The sequence below is a fragment of the Gopherus flavomarginatus genome (genome assembly GCF_025201925.1).
Source record: "Gopherus flavomarginatus isolate rGopFla2 chromosome 13 unlocalized genomic scaffold, rGopFla2.mat.asm SUPER_13_unloc_2, whole genome shotgun sequence".
NCBI lineage: Eukaryota > Metazoa > Chordata > Testudines > Testudinidae > Gopherus > Gopherus flavomarginatus.
This window is the reverse complement of record NW_026114610.1, coordinates 3,004,972-3,018,441: the sequence shown is the minus strand read 5'-3', so window position 1 is coordinate 3,018,441 and position 13,470 is coordinate 3,004,972. Positions and strand designations below refer to the sequence as shown.

At 46.0% G+C, this 13,470-nt stretch overlaps 1 long non-coding RNA gene across 1 annotated transcript in view; it reads right to left on the bottom strand.

Moving 5' to 3' along the window:
* Positions 1-8,136: 8,136 nt before the first annotated feature.
* LOC127041354 (uncharacterized) overlaps positions 8,137-13,470 on the bottom strand; it is a 116,803-nt gene continuing 111,469 nt past the window's right edge. The window contains exon 3 of the long non-coding RNA XR_007771638.1: positions 8,137-8,295. This is a non-coding gene — a long non-coding RNA (uncharacterized LOC127041354). The remainder of the gene's footprint in view (positions 8,296-13,470) is intronic.

Genomic DNA, 13,470 nt, shown 5'->3' with positions numbered 1-13,470 from the left:
CAATATTTGCAAACTCAGATGACAGAAGGGGTCCCAGAAGACTGGAGAAGGGTTAACATAGTGCCCATCTTCACAAAGGGGAAAAAGGAGAAGCTGGAGCCTAGTCAGCCTGACCTCAGTACCAGGGAAGCTACTAGAGCAATGTATAAAACATTCAATTTGCGAATACCCAGAGGATGAAGGGGTAACCGATAGCAGCCAGCATGGATTTACTAGGAACATAGCATGACAAACCAGCCTGATATCCTTCTTTGATAGGGCAGCTGGTTTGGTGGCTAAAATGGACCTGGACTTCAGAAAGGCTTTTGACACAGTCCCATGAGTAAGCTGGAGAAATGCAGGCTCAACAGAACTCCCATTAAGTGGATATATAATTGGTTACACAACCGCAAACAAAGAATAACTATTATTGGAATGATGTCACATTGCAGGGATTTCTCAAATGGGGTTTCACAGGGATCTGTTTTGTGTCTGTTGCTATTTAACATCTTCATTAATGGCCTGGATGTAGGAATAGAGAGCATACTGATCAAATTTGCAGATGACACTAAGCTGGGTGGGCAGTTGTTAACACTTTGGAGGATAGAGCAAAACTTGAAAGAGGTTGTGATAAACTGGTGACCTGGGCTATAGACGTCAATGACATTCAACAAAGACAAGTGTAAGGTGCTACACTTCGGGAAGAAAAACCCAGTGCACAAATCCTGACTGGGAGATAACTGGCATGGCAGCAGCACCGCTGAGAAGGATCTGGAAGTTGTGGTGGATCACAGCCTCAACATGAAGTCAACAGCGTGATGGTAATGCAAAAAGAAGCAAATGCATTAAGAGAAACATAGCATGCAAATCACAGGTGGTGATAGTACTGCTCTACTCAGCACTGGTTAGGCCTCAGGGGGAGTCCTGCATCCAGTTTTGGTCACCAGTAACTAGACAGGATGTAGAGAAACTGGAAAGAATCCAGAGGCAAATGACAAAGATGATCAAAGGGATGGAACACAAACCAGTGAGCAAAGGCTGATGGAATTGGATGTGTTTAGTTTGGAAATGAGTTAATCAGCGATCTTCAAATACTCAAAAGGCTGTGTGAGCGTGTGGCCGTTCCTCCTGGTCTGTCTCAGGACAGAGCTGCAAAGTCTCCAAGCCCAGGCCCTCAGACAGGGTGGAGTAGCAAACAATTAGGGGCATTGCCCAGGTCAAGCACCAAACAGTCTAGCATCCTTGCTTGGCGGCTAGTCGACCAACACAGGCCTCCTGGCCAAAGGCGGGTGGCAGGAGGTAGGGGGATCCTGTCCCACCTGACTCCACTGGGTCCCAGCCCCTGGTCCTAACAGTGGCAGTGTAATCTGCCACTGGATCAGGAGGGGTCCACCACAACACCCTTACTTAGTGTCAGGCCAACACTCAGCCAGACGATTGTCTAATTTCCCTGGGCTACTTCCTACAATCCCCAAGGTTTGGTACCTCTGGCCTCCATTTCCCCAGGGATTGGTGGTCTGTGGCAGCCCCATCAGCTCATTGGCACCTCGACTGGCTGGTGATCCTGGGAGCTTTGGCCAGTCCTCTGGTGGCAGCCCTAGTGGGTCGTCAGTGTCCCACTCTGGCAGCAGGTGATAAGCGTCTCTCTCCTTCTGCAGCTCCAGCCCAACTGAGCTGCAGGGCCCCCTCTTGTACTTCTGCTTCCTGTCCTCATCTTCCAGAGGGGTAGAGGTGGCTTTCCTGGCTCTGTAGCCCAACAGGCAGGTTGTGCTCCCTACTGGTCTTCCCCGCTACAGGCTGCCATACAGAGGATGGAGAACAGTTCTTCTTTCTTGTCACAGAGGGCAGGAGAAGAAGCAGGGGGTTCAAACTACAGCACAGCAGATTTAGATTAAATCTCAGGAACAACTTCCTAACTGGAAGAACAGTAGGACTATGGAACAGACGCCTAGGGCGGTGGTGGAAAGTTATTCACTGGAGGCTTTCAAAAGGAGGCTGGTTTAGTCACAGCAAATCCTGCACCTTGGCAGGGGGTTAGACTAGATGACCTTTGCGGTCCCTTTTAACTCTATGGTTCTAAGAGGAACCAGGGTTCACCCTTGGAAAAAGCTAAAGCGAGCGTGTCACTCATTAAGGGTATGTCTGCACTGCGTCTGGAAGCTGCCTCCCAGCCAGAGTCCATGCTGACTCACTACAAATAACGATGTAGGCGCTGTTGGTTGGGTTGTAGCTTGGGTTCTAAAGCCAGAGGTTGAGGGGGGTGTGTGGGCTGGATGGTCTGAACTCCAAGCAGAGCGCTAACATCAAAGCAATGTCTCCACAGCCATTTTTAATGCACTAGCATGAGACTCAGCCTGGAAGGCGGCCGACTCCCTGATGCACCTTAGACGTATCCTAAAGAGGGCGGTCCCAAGGGAGACTGTATGAACGTTGGGTCACCTAACCCTGTAAATCCATGACCCAGCCCCCTCCCTTGGCACCCTGTCACCGAGCCTTAGCGAGTCACAACTGAGGATGCCAAATTCAGGACGAACTGCTGAGAAATAGGGCAAACACAACCCGTAACTGGTGGTTATTCTTTTATAAGTTTCAGAGTAGCAGCCGTGTTAGTCTGTATCCACAAAAAGAACAGGAGTACTTGTGGCACCTAAGAAACTAACATTTATTTGAGCATAAGCATGCATCCGATAAAGTGGGCTGTAGCCTATGAAAGCTTATGCTTAAATAAATTTCTTAGTCTCTAAGGTGCCACAAGTACTCCTTTTATAAGATAGATCAAACCAGCCACAAAAGTAACTTCTGTTTCACCACACTGGCTAACAAGAAAACATAAAGGCAGTTTTCTCAGGCATTCTGGTTCTTATAACACCACCAAACACACTGGATTCAGAGATGAGTGGTTCTTTACAACCAGTGTCATTAAATGATAGTTTCTTCTGATCCCAAAGGGCCAGCCACTCCCACGTCAATATACAACTTAAAACTCACCCAAAAATCATGCTGGTGCCAATCCTTTAGTATGTAATATCTAAAGGTTTATTCATAAAAAGAAAGAAAGATGAGAGTTAGAATTGGCTAAGGGAATCAATTACATCCAGTAATGGCAAAGTTCTTGGTTCAGGGTTATAGCAGTGGTGGAATAAATTGTTGGCTTAAGTCAAGTCTCTGGAGTACATGCACAGCTGCGATGGGTCATTCAGTCCTTTGCTCAGAGCTTCAATCTGTAGCAAAGTTCTTCCAGAGGTAAGAAGCAGGATTGAAGACAAAATGGAGGTGTTTCCAGGACCTTTTATAGCTTTTGCCATGTGGAAGGCATCCCATGGTTCTTATTGTGGAAAATTAGAACAACAGGATGGAGTTTGGAGTCACATGGGCAAGTCACATGTTCATGCCCAGTTTCCCTCAGTCATTGCAGGAGGCCATTACCTAGATTCCAGACAGCACATTTCCATGACGGTCCACTCAGTGTAGATGAGCTTCTCCCATGATCCGCTGTCAACCAAGTGTGTCTTGATGAACCACTTAATTTGAAAGTCCCTCCAAGATGTGCTGGCTAGCTGCCTTGTGGGCATTACCCCTTTATGCTTATAAGAAGCATACAGCATCTTTTACAGGGGAAAAGGCAATACGCCGCATTTATTGAAAATAGAACAATTTGCATAAGTGTTCAGTCACACACCACACACACTGTCCTGCCAGTCAGTATTACAGTTACCAGTCCAGAGTCTAGAGCAACCTAGTGGCCAGCTAGGTTGATCATGGGTAGGAGGAGCTGGGTTCCGTTGGTCATGACACGATGCTCCGGGGAAGTCTTGGCAGGATGAACCCAAAGTTTCATGGCAAGGCACCTTGTTTATATAGTGATTTTCCTTCATTGGGAGCAATGAGTTTTGCACCATCATGCTGTATTCAATTGTTTGACGAGTGCTTGTTATCTTAAATTGTCCTTCTCATCCTTTATCTTATTCTTTCATTAAGTCCCTCAGGGAGTTCTCCCAGGCTGGTTTTGATCACTGATAGGTGCCTGTCTCATCTTTAGAATCATCAGTCTGCCCTCCTCTGACATTTCAATAGGAGCGTGTTGCAGCCTCCTGGTGCCCTTGCGTCTTTCTTCAGTTCTTCCCTCATACATATGGTTCAGCGATGACCTTCACACTTATCTCTTAACATGTACATTCCTTATTCACACATAAAACAGAATTAATTTACACAGAACATTTTACACAGGAACATCAAATTGCCATGCAAAAGAAAACAACCATGGCATTCTTTTACTTATTTTAAAATGCTAAACCTACAACAAATTGGTGACCCTCAAAGGTCTGTTACTGCCTTGAAATCAGTCCAGACACAGATTCTGGCTGATGTATCTCTACCCACTGGCCCATTAGCTATTCCTTTCTGTTACTCAAAAAGAGTGGCTGGCAGGATGTGCTCAGATCATACACCAATACACTTAATGCACGCTACATAATTATTAGTTATCCTTCATTCCAAATTATATAAAATACAAACATAAAATCCTACTACAACATTTGGGGGAAGAGTTTGGGGGAGTTCAGTTCCTGATTTTTATTTGACCTCTCTCCAGTACTTGTTTTGGTTTGGCCTTCCCCTTTCCATCCCTGTCTGAGGTTTCTGTCTCTATCACAGCAGGTGATGCAATGGTACGTGAGAAAGAGGAGCAGAATTCTCTGCAGGAAAATGTTGAGCAAGTGGATAAACACAGAGAATTATCGCAACGATCGAAAAGGAATGTGTCCAGGAGTCATGAGCAGGGAAACTCCTGTGAGAGTCAGCACAGACCAGAAAGAGAGTGGGGAAACCAGCCAGGGGAGAAAGTGGGTAAATTAATTTCACGAGAAGGAACTCAGAATGACCTCAAGGAAACCACAACACAGCAGGAAATCCTTATGGGAAAGAGCAAAAATACATGCACTGTGTGTGGGAAAAACTTACGTGACTATTCAGCCCGTAAAGAGCATCATAGAATCCACACAGGTGAGAAACCCTGTGAATGCAGTGTGTGTGGGAAAACCTTCAAGCGCAGCTCACATCTTATTTCCCATCAGAGAATCCACACAGGAGAGCGACCCTATGAATGCAGTGAGTGTGGGAAAACCTTCGCTTGGCACTCAGCCCATGTTAGTCATCAGAGAATCTGCCAGGGAGCTCAACACCATAAAACCCTCTAGGGCAGGGCTGCACAACTCGTAAAGCAGTGAGGGCCATATTACTCCAAAGAAAACATCTGAAGGCTGAACTCCCCTCCCCGCTCAGCACCGACAGAACACCACCCCCACCAAAACACACACACACCCAGTGCTGCCTGCACTGTGGAAACAGACCGTCCTTCTCCAGTGCCACCCTGCTGAAACAGCTGTGGGCCAAAAAGGAAGATTGGGGGGGATACTTTATTAAGAATTTTTCAATTAAAGCAAACAATTTTTTAATTTTTTTTTAATGAATCAGGGAAAAATGAAAAACACCTGTTTTGTTGAAAGAAAACTTTGTACTTTTCATAATTACCTTGCAAATTTAATGAGAGATATTACATCTCTTTTGGGCAACAAGCTTGTCGTATTCAGGGGTCATATCTGAAGTGGATATTTTCATTATGTCTTCCAAATGGTCGTCAGTCAGAGAAGAACATTGCTTGTTTTTATTCATGTTCGTGGTGGAAAATGATTTTTCACATATGTCGGTGCTTCCGAAAATGCTGAATGTTTTCAGTGCAACTTCAATAAGATTCTTGTATTTTTCATCATCCAGACTTTTGTAGAAGTCCCACAGGCTGCTTTGTGCTTATATCGGTAAACTGCCGAACATTGAAGTTCAGTAACCTCCAAATGCAAATCTACTGGCACTTCCTCTGGATCCACAGAAAAGGGATCTTCAATCAGCTTCAACTGGACATCGTCGTCTTTAGACAAAGTAAGTCTTCTGTCAAATTCTTCAATCAAAAGATTGATGTGCTTTGCATATTTTTCACCTAACTCAGCGTGTTTGTGCTGAGGGATACACTGTGCACAAGTGGGAAAGTGACACATTTCACCTTTTGACAGCCGACTTCTGAAAAGTTTCAATTTCATTTTGAAAGCTTTCACTGCTGCACACATTTGAAATATAAGTTGATTTTTTCCCTCTGAAGTTGAATGTTGAGATCATTCAGGTGTGCTGTAATATCACAAAAGAAAAAGAGATCTTGATTCCAGGACTCATTTTCAAGCTCTGGGAATTTTATTGGCCCATTTTCTACGAATTTTGCTACCTCCTCTTTCAAAGGAATGAAACGGCGGAGCACTTTTCCTCGACTCAACCACCTCACTTCCGTATGACTGCACTCAGTGTTTACCCCTTCAAGAAGGGCTCGGAATGTCCTATGTTTTAGTCCTCTAGAACGGGTGTAGTTTACAATGGAAACTATCACTGACGTTACATGCTCAGATTTTAAGACTTTCTACACAAAACCTGCTGATGTAAATGCAGTGATGTTTGGTTATTTGTCTCCCAATAAATTCTTCAAGAAGAGTAACTGCTCCAACATTTTTTTTCCACACATAGCTGGGGCACTATCAGTACAAATGGCCATCAAGTTTGTGAAATCTAAGGCCTGACATATCATTCATGCACTTTATCACTTCACTGGAGATTTCTTTTCCGGTTGTGTGACCTGTCATGGAGCACATGCCAGCAAGTTCTTCAGTAATTTCAAAGTTATTATCAATATCTCTAATAAAAATAAGAAGTTGGGCGGTGTCTTTTAAATTGGAGCTTTCATCCCTAGCTAGGGAGTAAAAGCAGAATTCACTGACTCTCTGCTTTAACTGATCACTTAGATTGGTAGAAATGTCAGCTATTCTTCTCTGTACAGTCATGCGTGCTAGACTGACATTCTCAAATATTTTCCTCTTTTCTGGACATAACTCAGATACAGCAATCAAGATACACTTTTTTAAAAACTCACCTTCTGTGAAGCATTTCCCAACAGCAGCAATTTCTTTAGACATTTGAAAGCTTACTTTAGTAACTGTATCATTCTCAGTATGTACGTATTTCTTCGTCCATTCAGTGTTGAAGACGCTGTGCTCTGATTCTCTTTTTCTCTTTTTCTTTTCACTCGTGGTAGCCATTATGAAGCTCAAGATTTTATTGAATAAATTCACGCACAAGGGAAACGCTCACAGTCACACACAAAGAGAAGAGATCTCTCACGGTGTATGGCCCACTAGCAAGGCACTGACTGTGTGTGGAAGCCTGTAGTGGGGGAAAGAAACAGCGCGCTTAGGGTGACCAGATCACAGCAGTAAAATAGGACCCACCCCCTCCCCTCTCAACCCCACCATCACATCCCTCTTCACTCCCTAACCCCCCGCTGGCTTGCTGCGTCCCTCCTAGTCAGTGCCCCACTCACCTCTTTTCACCTCCTCTCTCCCCTGCCAGAAACCCCCATGCCCGCCCCTAGAATCCCTGCTGCCTCACTGCTCGCCTCTTTGCCCACTCGCCCGCCTCCGACTTGCTGCTCACCCCAGCTCGCCCCCCCCCTCGAAGTATAAAGCCTCATTCAAAGACCCAGGGATCACTATATTACTGCACACAGCAGTCAATCAATGCAGTTGTAGATACATCTCTGCATTATCTATTTTTGTATAACTTGTATATCACTTTGCATTGAACCTTGGTAGTATGTTATAGCGAGCCCTAAGGTAGTATAATTAAAGTAAAAGAAAAATGTCTTTTTGCTAGAAGTAGAATAAGATCTTCCCTCCACTTGGTAATCAGTTGCCCTGTTGAATGAATGAGGTGTGAATGAGAAAGGCATGGAAGGCAGCACTTCCAGACAGCTGCAACTCTTGTAGAGGGGCTGGGAGCCAGAGCAAGGGTTCATATTACAAATAAGGCATAAATAGTCAACAGCGAGGATGATTCACCACAGGAACAAGCTACCAAGGAAAGTGGTGGATTTGCCATTTCCTGATGTCATTTAATGAAGACTAGATGCCTTCTGGAATATGTTTGCCCCCAAAGTAGCTCTTGTGTCATACAGGAGGCCTGTGATATGCAGGGGATCAGATTAGATACTGTAATGGTCTCTTCTGGCCATAAAGTTGACTAATGTCTGAGAAAACAGTGTAGCATTGAGAGCAGTGTCTGATGTTTTCCTGTCTAGCCAGCTTGCTTCCTAGAACGAATGCTCCTTGAGTGGGGTGATCCACAGGGAGTAGCTCAAACCTCCAAAGTGCCTGGCCAGGGGCAGGACATTAGCACAGCAAGGGAGGGGTGTGGCAGTGACATCACAAAGGCCTTTTGCAGGACCTCAGAATATTGGTCAAAGGTGGTGGGGAGGTGGTGACCTCACAGAGAGATGCTGACATCAGCCAGGCAGGACAGGGGCGAAGGGCCAGGGAAACCTCAGAGACCCCTGTGGCTTTGCTTCAGCAAGTCTCCTTCTCCAGGTCTCTCTTTGAGGACTGAGAGAGTATTCGGGTCCACGGATGTGAGTGCCAGGAGGAACCTCTTTTAAATTTTCTCCTTCCCTTTTGTCAAGGTATGATTCCCCACTCTGAACCTTAGTGTCCAAAAGATGGGGTACCTGCATAAACCCCCCTAAGCTTAATTACTAGCTTAGAAATGGTAGAGCTGCCACCCCCAAAAATATAGTGTTTTGGGACACTTTCTGACCCCCAAACCCTTCCCTGGGGACCCCAAGACCCCAAACCCCTTGGATCTCAAAACAAAGGGAAATAAACCAATTCCCTCCTTTCTTCTTCCCAGATTCACCCCTCCCTGGGTTACACTGGGAGATCACTGTGATTCAAACTCCTTGAATCCAAAAACAGAGAGGAAATTCACCCTCCCTCCCTCCCAGACTCTCCCTGAGAGAGAGACAGTGATCCTAACACAGAGAGAAATCAGGCTTTTCCTCCCCCCTTCTTTTCTTTCTCCCACCAATTCCCTGGTGAGTCCAGACCCCGTCCTCTGGGGTCTTACACAAGAATAGAAAAAACAATCAGGTTCTTTAAAAGGGAAAAACTTTTAATTAAAGAAAGAAAAAAAGTAAAAATTATCTCTGTAAAATCAAGATGGAAAATGTTACAGGGTGTCTCAGCTTATAGACACCAGAGAGAATTCCCCCAGCACAAATACAAACTGCAGCAAACAGAGATACAATCCTTTCAGCAAAATACACATTTGCAAATAAAGAAAACAAAATACTAAACCGTCTTTCTAACTGGTACTTACTGAATTGACCAGAAGAGACTGTATCAGAGAGATTGGAGAGAAACCTGGTTGCACATCTGGTCCCTCTGAGCCCCCAGAGTGAACAAGAACCAAACACTAACAGCACACACGAAGACTTCCCTCCCTCAAGATTTGAAAGTGTCCTGTCCCCTGATTGGTCTTCTGGTCAGGTGACAGCCAGGCTCACTGAGCTTGTTAACCCTTTACAGGCAAAAGAGACATGAAGTACTCCTGTTCTATTAACCCTTAACTATCTGTTTATGACACCTTTTAGTGATTTTACTAGAAAACAACCGTCCCTGTTTAGAAGGTAAGAGCTTCCTCAAGGTTTGAAACCTGTTCAGTCTGATCCATCAGGTGACAGTTGAATTCTAGGCATGGAAAACACGAGCTTAAGGAGGCAGAATTTTATTCTGCACCTGGGATTTTGTCCCTCAGAGTCACTGGGGACATTAGGGTTTGTCCTTTTTGTTTCACCTTTTTCTCCATCCATGCCTTCCTCCTTTCTCTTTGTCTCTTGCTTCTAGTGTCCTTTCACCTGTTCCCCTCCCAACACCAAGAGTGAGGTGTGTGTGTGCGTGTTTGTGTGTTGCGGGGGAGTGCTCTGCAGCTCCCACTGTGGGACATCCACCCAAAAATGTGGGGCTGAAATAGTGCTCGGGTAGTGATCCCCACCGGTGACCTGGGCCATCCTTTGGGCTCTCTGGTGAGAACCCTCGGCCTCCCGTCCTCAGTCTCTACCCTGACTGGCTGAGCAGGGGGTTATTGACAGGGAGGAGACTCAAGTCCTTGTTGTTCTCTTTTAAGACCAAGTAAATAAGTCATAACCACTTATATGTTTGATGAATTTTGCTGCTTCTCTGCATTAATGGTCTCTGATCAGTTCATGATTCTCTCTAACATTGCAGTTCTCCTAAAATACTTGCTGAATAATTAGTATGCATTGTTGTTGGTATGCAGCTCATTCGAGAACATTTCATTCAGGTTGTTCAATGTATGAAATTCAAGATCCGATGGTTAGTTTGTGAATCAGGGGTCCTATTCCCTCTTGGGTCCTATTCCTAACTCTGCCAGTGACTGGCTGTGTGACCTAAGACAAGTCAATTCTTCTTTCTCAGCCTTAGCTTCTCCCTCTTTCAAATAGGGATAATAATGATCCGCTCCTACCTACCTCACGGTGGTTGAAGTGCGGGGATCCATTGGAGAGTGTCACTAATGTAACCCTTCTGCCCCTCTGAGTTGGCAGCAACAAGGGCCGGGTTCAGTATCCAGGGGTTCAGTTTCAATAACACAATGCATAACCGGCTCGAGCCCCCACCCAGTGACCTGGGACAATTACATACCACCCCCCCGGGTGCCTCTAGGAGGCAATACTTCCCCACTCGCAAGCACGAAGTCCGAGTGTAGCAAAATCCTTTTAATAAAGGAGAGAAACAATGCAGCATCCTATTGGAGAAACACCACAAACAGGATAACATAAACCATGAGCAAAAAAACCCCACCTCGAAGTACATTTGGCAATGTCTAAAATCCAAATCACCTCAGAGTTCAAAAGTTCATCTACAGGGTTCTGCCCCACCCCCAGCCTGGGTGGAAATGGGGGGGTACACAGGGTGTAAAAGGGGCACCTTACGTGGGCCGAGGCCGACTGCCCCGCCTCTCCGTGGAGATCTGCTGCAGCCTTCACCACGATCAGCTCTGCTCTGCTCCTCCAGCCATCCCCGCAAACTGCTCTGCTCCACTTGCTGTTCCACAAGCTGCTCTACCATATGCTCCACTCCACCAGCCGTCCCATGAACTACTCCAGCTGGCCCTACACATTGCTCAGTTCTTCTCTGCTGCACTAGGCCACTCCAACCATCCTGCAAACTGCTCTGCTCCACTTGCTGTTCAACAAGCTGCTCCAACCATTCCACACACTGCTCCGGTCCACCATATGCTCCACTCCACCAGCCATCCCATGAACTACTCCAGCTGTCCCCACACATTGCTCAGTTCTTCTCTGCTGCACTAGGCCACTCCAACCATCCTGCAAACTGCTCTGCCAGCCACTTAGCAATATATCTCTTAAGCTCCCCCACTAGTTAACACAGCACTCAGTGATCTCAGCTCTTACTGATTTCAGCTTGTAGTAGTGGAGCCCCAGTGCTGGTGCAAAGTGAATTCAGCTCAGCAGCCTCGAGCTAGGTTCCAGAGAGAAGGAGGTGCAATTGGTATGCCAGGCACTCAAAGGTGCCCCATACCTATCCCCAACCTCTCTCAATTCACTGGGTTTTGGCATCCATGTCCCTTGTGTAGCGAGTGCTACTTAATTGATGTTGAGACTTTCTGTCATAAAGCAGTCTCACAGTTCCTCATTCACGTAATCAGGGTGACAACACTTTATTCCTCCTGCCCCAGTAGTGAAGAAATTGGGGATCTTAGAGCTGTCAAAATAACCATCTCAGGCTGCCATGGGCTATGCTAGGCAGGGTGGGTGTGCCAATGCAAACCCCTGAAATTCCTTTCCACACTCCCTGAAATTCTTTCCACACTCCCCATAGTTCACCACCAGATGTCAGGGTAGAGCTCATCCTGACTCTGCTCACTTCCTCCCCCCAGTCGAGAATTTGTCGTCCCGACAAATCACATTCCCTAATATACCAACTCACTGGTCACCTCCAAAGGGCCTCAGATAGCCCACTTTAGCTTCCACAAACCTGTGTGCTAAATGTATTGGCTCTTCACTAGTCACCCCAGGTGCATCGTAAGTTAACCGTTTCACTGGTCTTATTACCCTGTCTCGCCTATTGAGAATCCCTGTTGATGTGATAGGGGGGACATCCTCTTGAGTGATGGATGGAGAGGTTTCCCGTGAGGTCCCCTCAGATACTGGCATAGGCCCCTGCATTTCTAGTTCTAACAGTGGAGGGTCAAAGGTGCTCAGGACATCCTCCATCTGTATGTCACCACTGTCCAATAACCTGTGTATGTCATCACACGGGGGTCCCACCAGTGGCTCAGGAGTGTCAGGAATGGGCCTAAATACTTCTGCCATGGGGTTTAGGGTGAAAGAGGAGGTGCTCTCTTTTGATTCAGCTTATCGAGACTGAAGTCTTGTCTTCATCCCAGGTTACACCACTGTTGTGTCTTCCTCCTCAGACTCACTCTCAGATGTGCTGAGTAGGTGTAGGTTAGCTGCAGGGGGCCATCTGTCACGTTGGAAGGCGGCTTTGGTACAGCACCTTCGTTCTGCCCAGTTGCCCTCTTGTGGCCCATCTCATAAGGGGTGCCTACCAATTCCCCCACAGGGAGCAAAAGGTTTCTATGAACGGTCTTTGTCTGCTCTGGACCCTCTTCAGGTTTGATCTTGTAGACCGGCAGGTCTAGCTTTTCCATCAGCAAGTAAGGTATTGCCTTCCATCTTGCAGACACACCCTAGCATCATGTTGATGTTTGTTGCAGTCTGTGTACTTCCAGGCTGCAGATATAGCTAAGTGATAAGCATCCCGCAGCTTTTCTCGTAGTCGGGATACATATTGCTGATGAGTTTCATAGCTGTCGCCATCCTCTGATACACCAAAGCACAGGTATATGGGTAGTCTTGCTTCTCGCCCAAACATCAAGAGATATGGGGTGACTCCCGTAGCATCGTTCTTTGTGGCGTTGTAGGCGTGCCCCAGAAATGCGACATGTTGGCTTCCGGTTGCCTTCTGCTCTGGCCGCAAAGTCCCTAACATATCTAATAGGGTTTGGTTGAAACTTTCGGGTTGAGGTTCACCTTGTGGGTGATAAGGCATTGTCCTCAACTTTTTAATTCCTGCTGTCCTAGCACCTTCTAGTGCATAATATGAGGTATCCTATCACATTTACTCAGAGCAGATTATGACATAATAGACTAGCTGAAATAGTCTATTATATTTGTATTTTTTTATTTTGAAATTAAGAGCATCAACTACTTAGCTCAGATCGAAGCATCTTAGCTAATGTTTGTGATCTAAGTGTCTCCTCTTTGTGTGCGACGAGACAATTTAACACACTCTGACAAACAGGAGATGCTTTTGTTTTGCAACAAAATATTTTTGCAAAGAACTTTCATCCCACTTGTTTTGATTTCGAGAAACAAACTGGTTTAGTCTGAAGGGGATTTTCTGACAAAAATGGTTTCAATGAAATTTCCCCACCATCTCGATTCCTGGGCTCTATCCCTGCCTCTGGGGGGGTTTGCTGTTTGTTAGAACAGGAGTCAGGACTGGTGGCTTCTCTTTC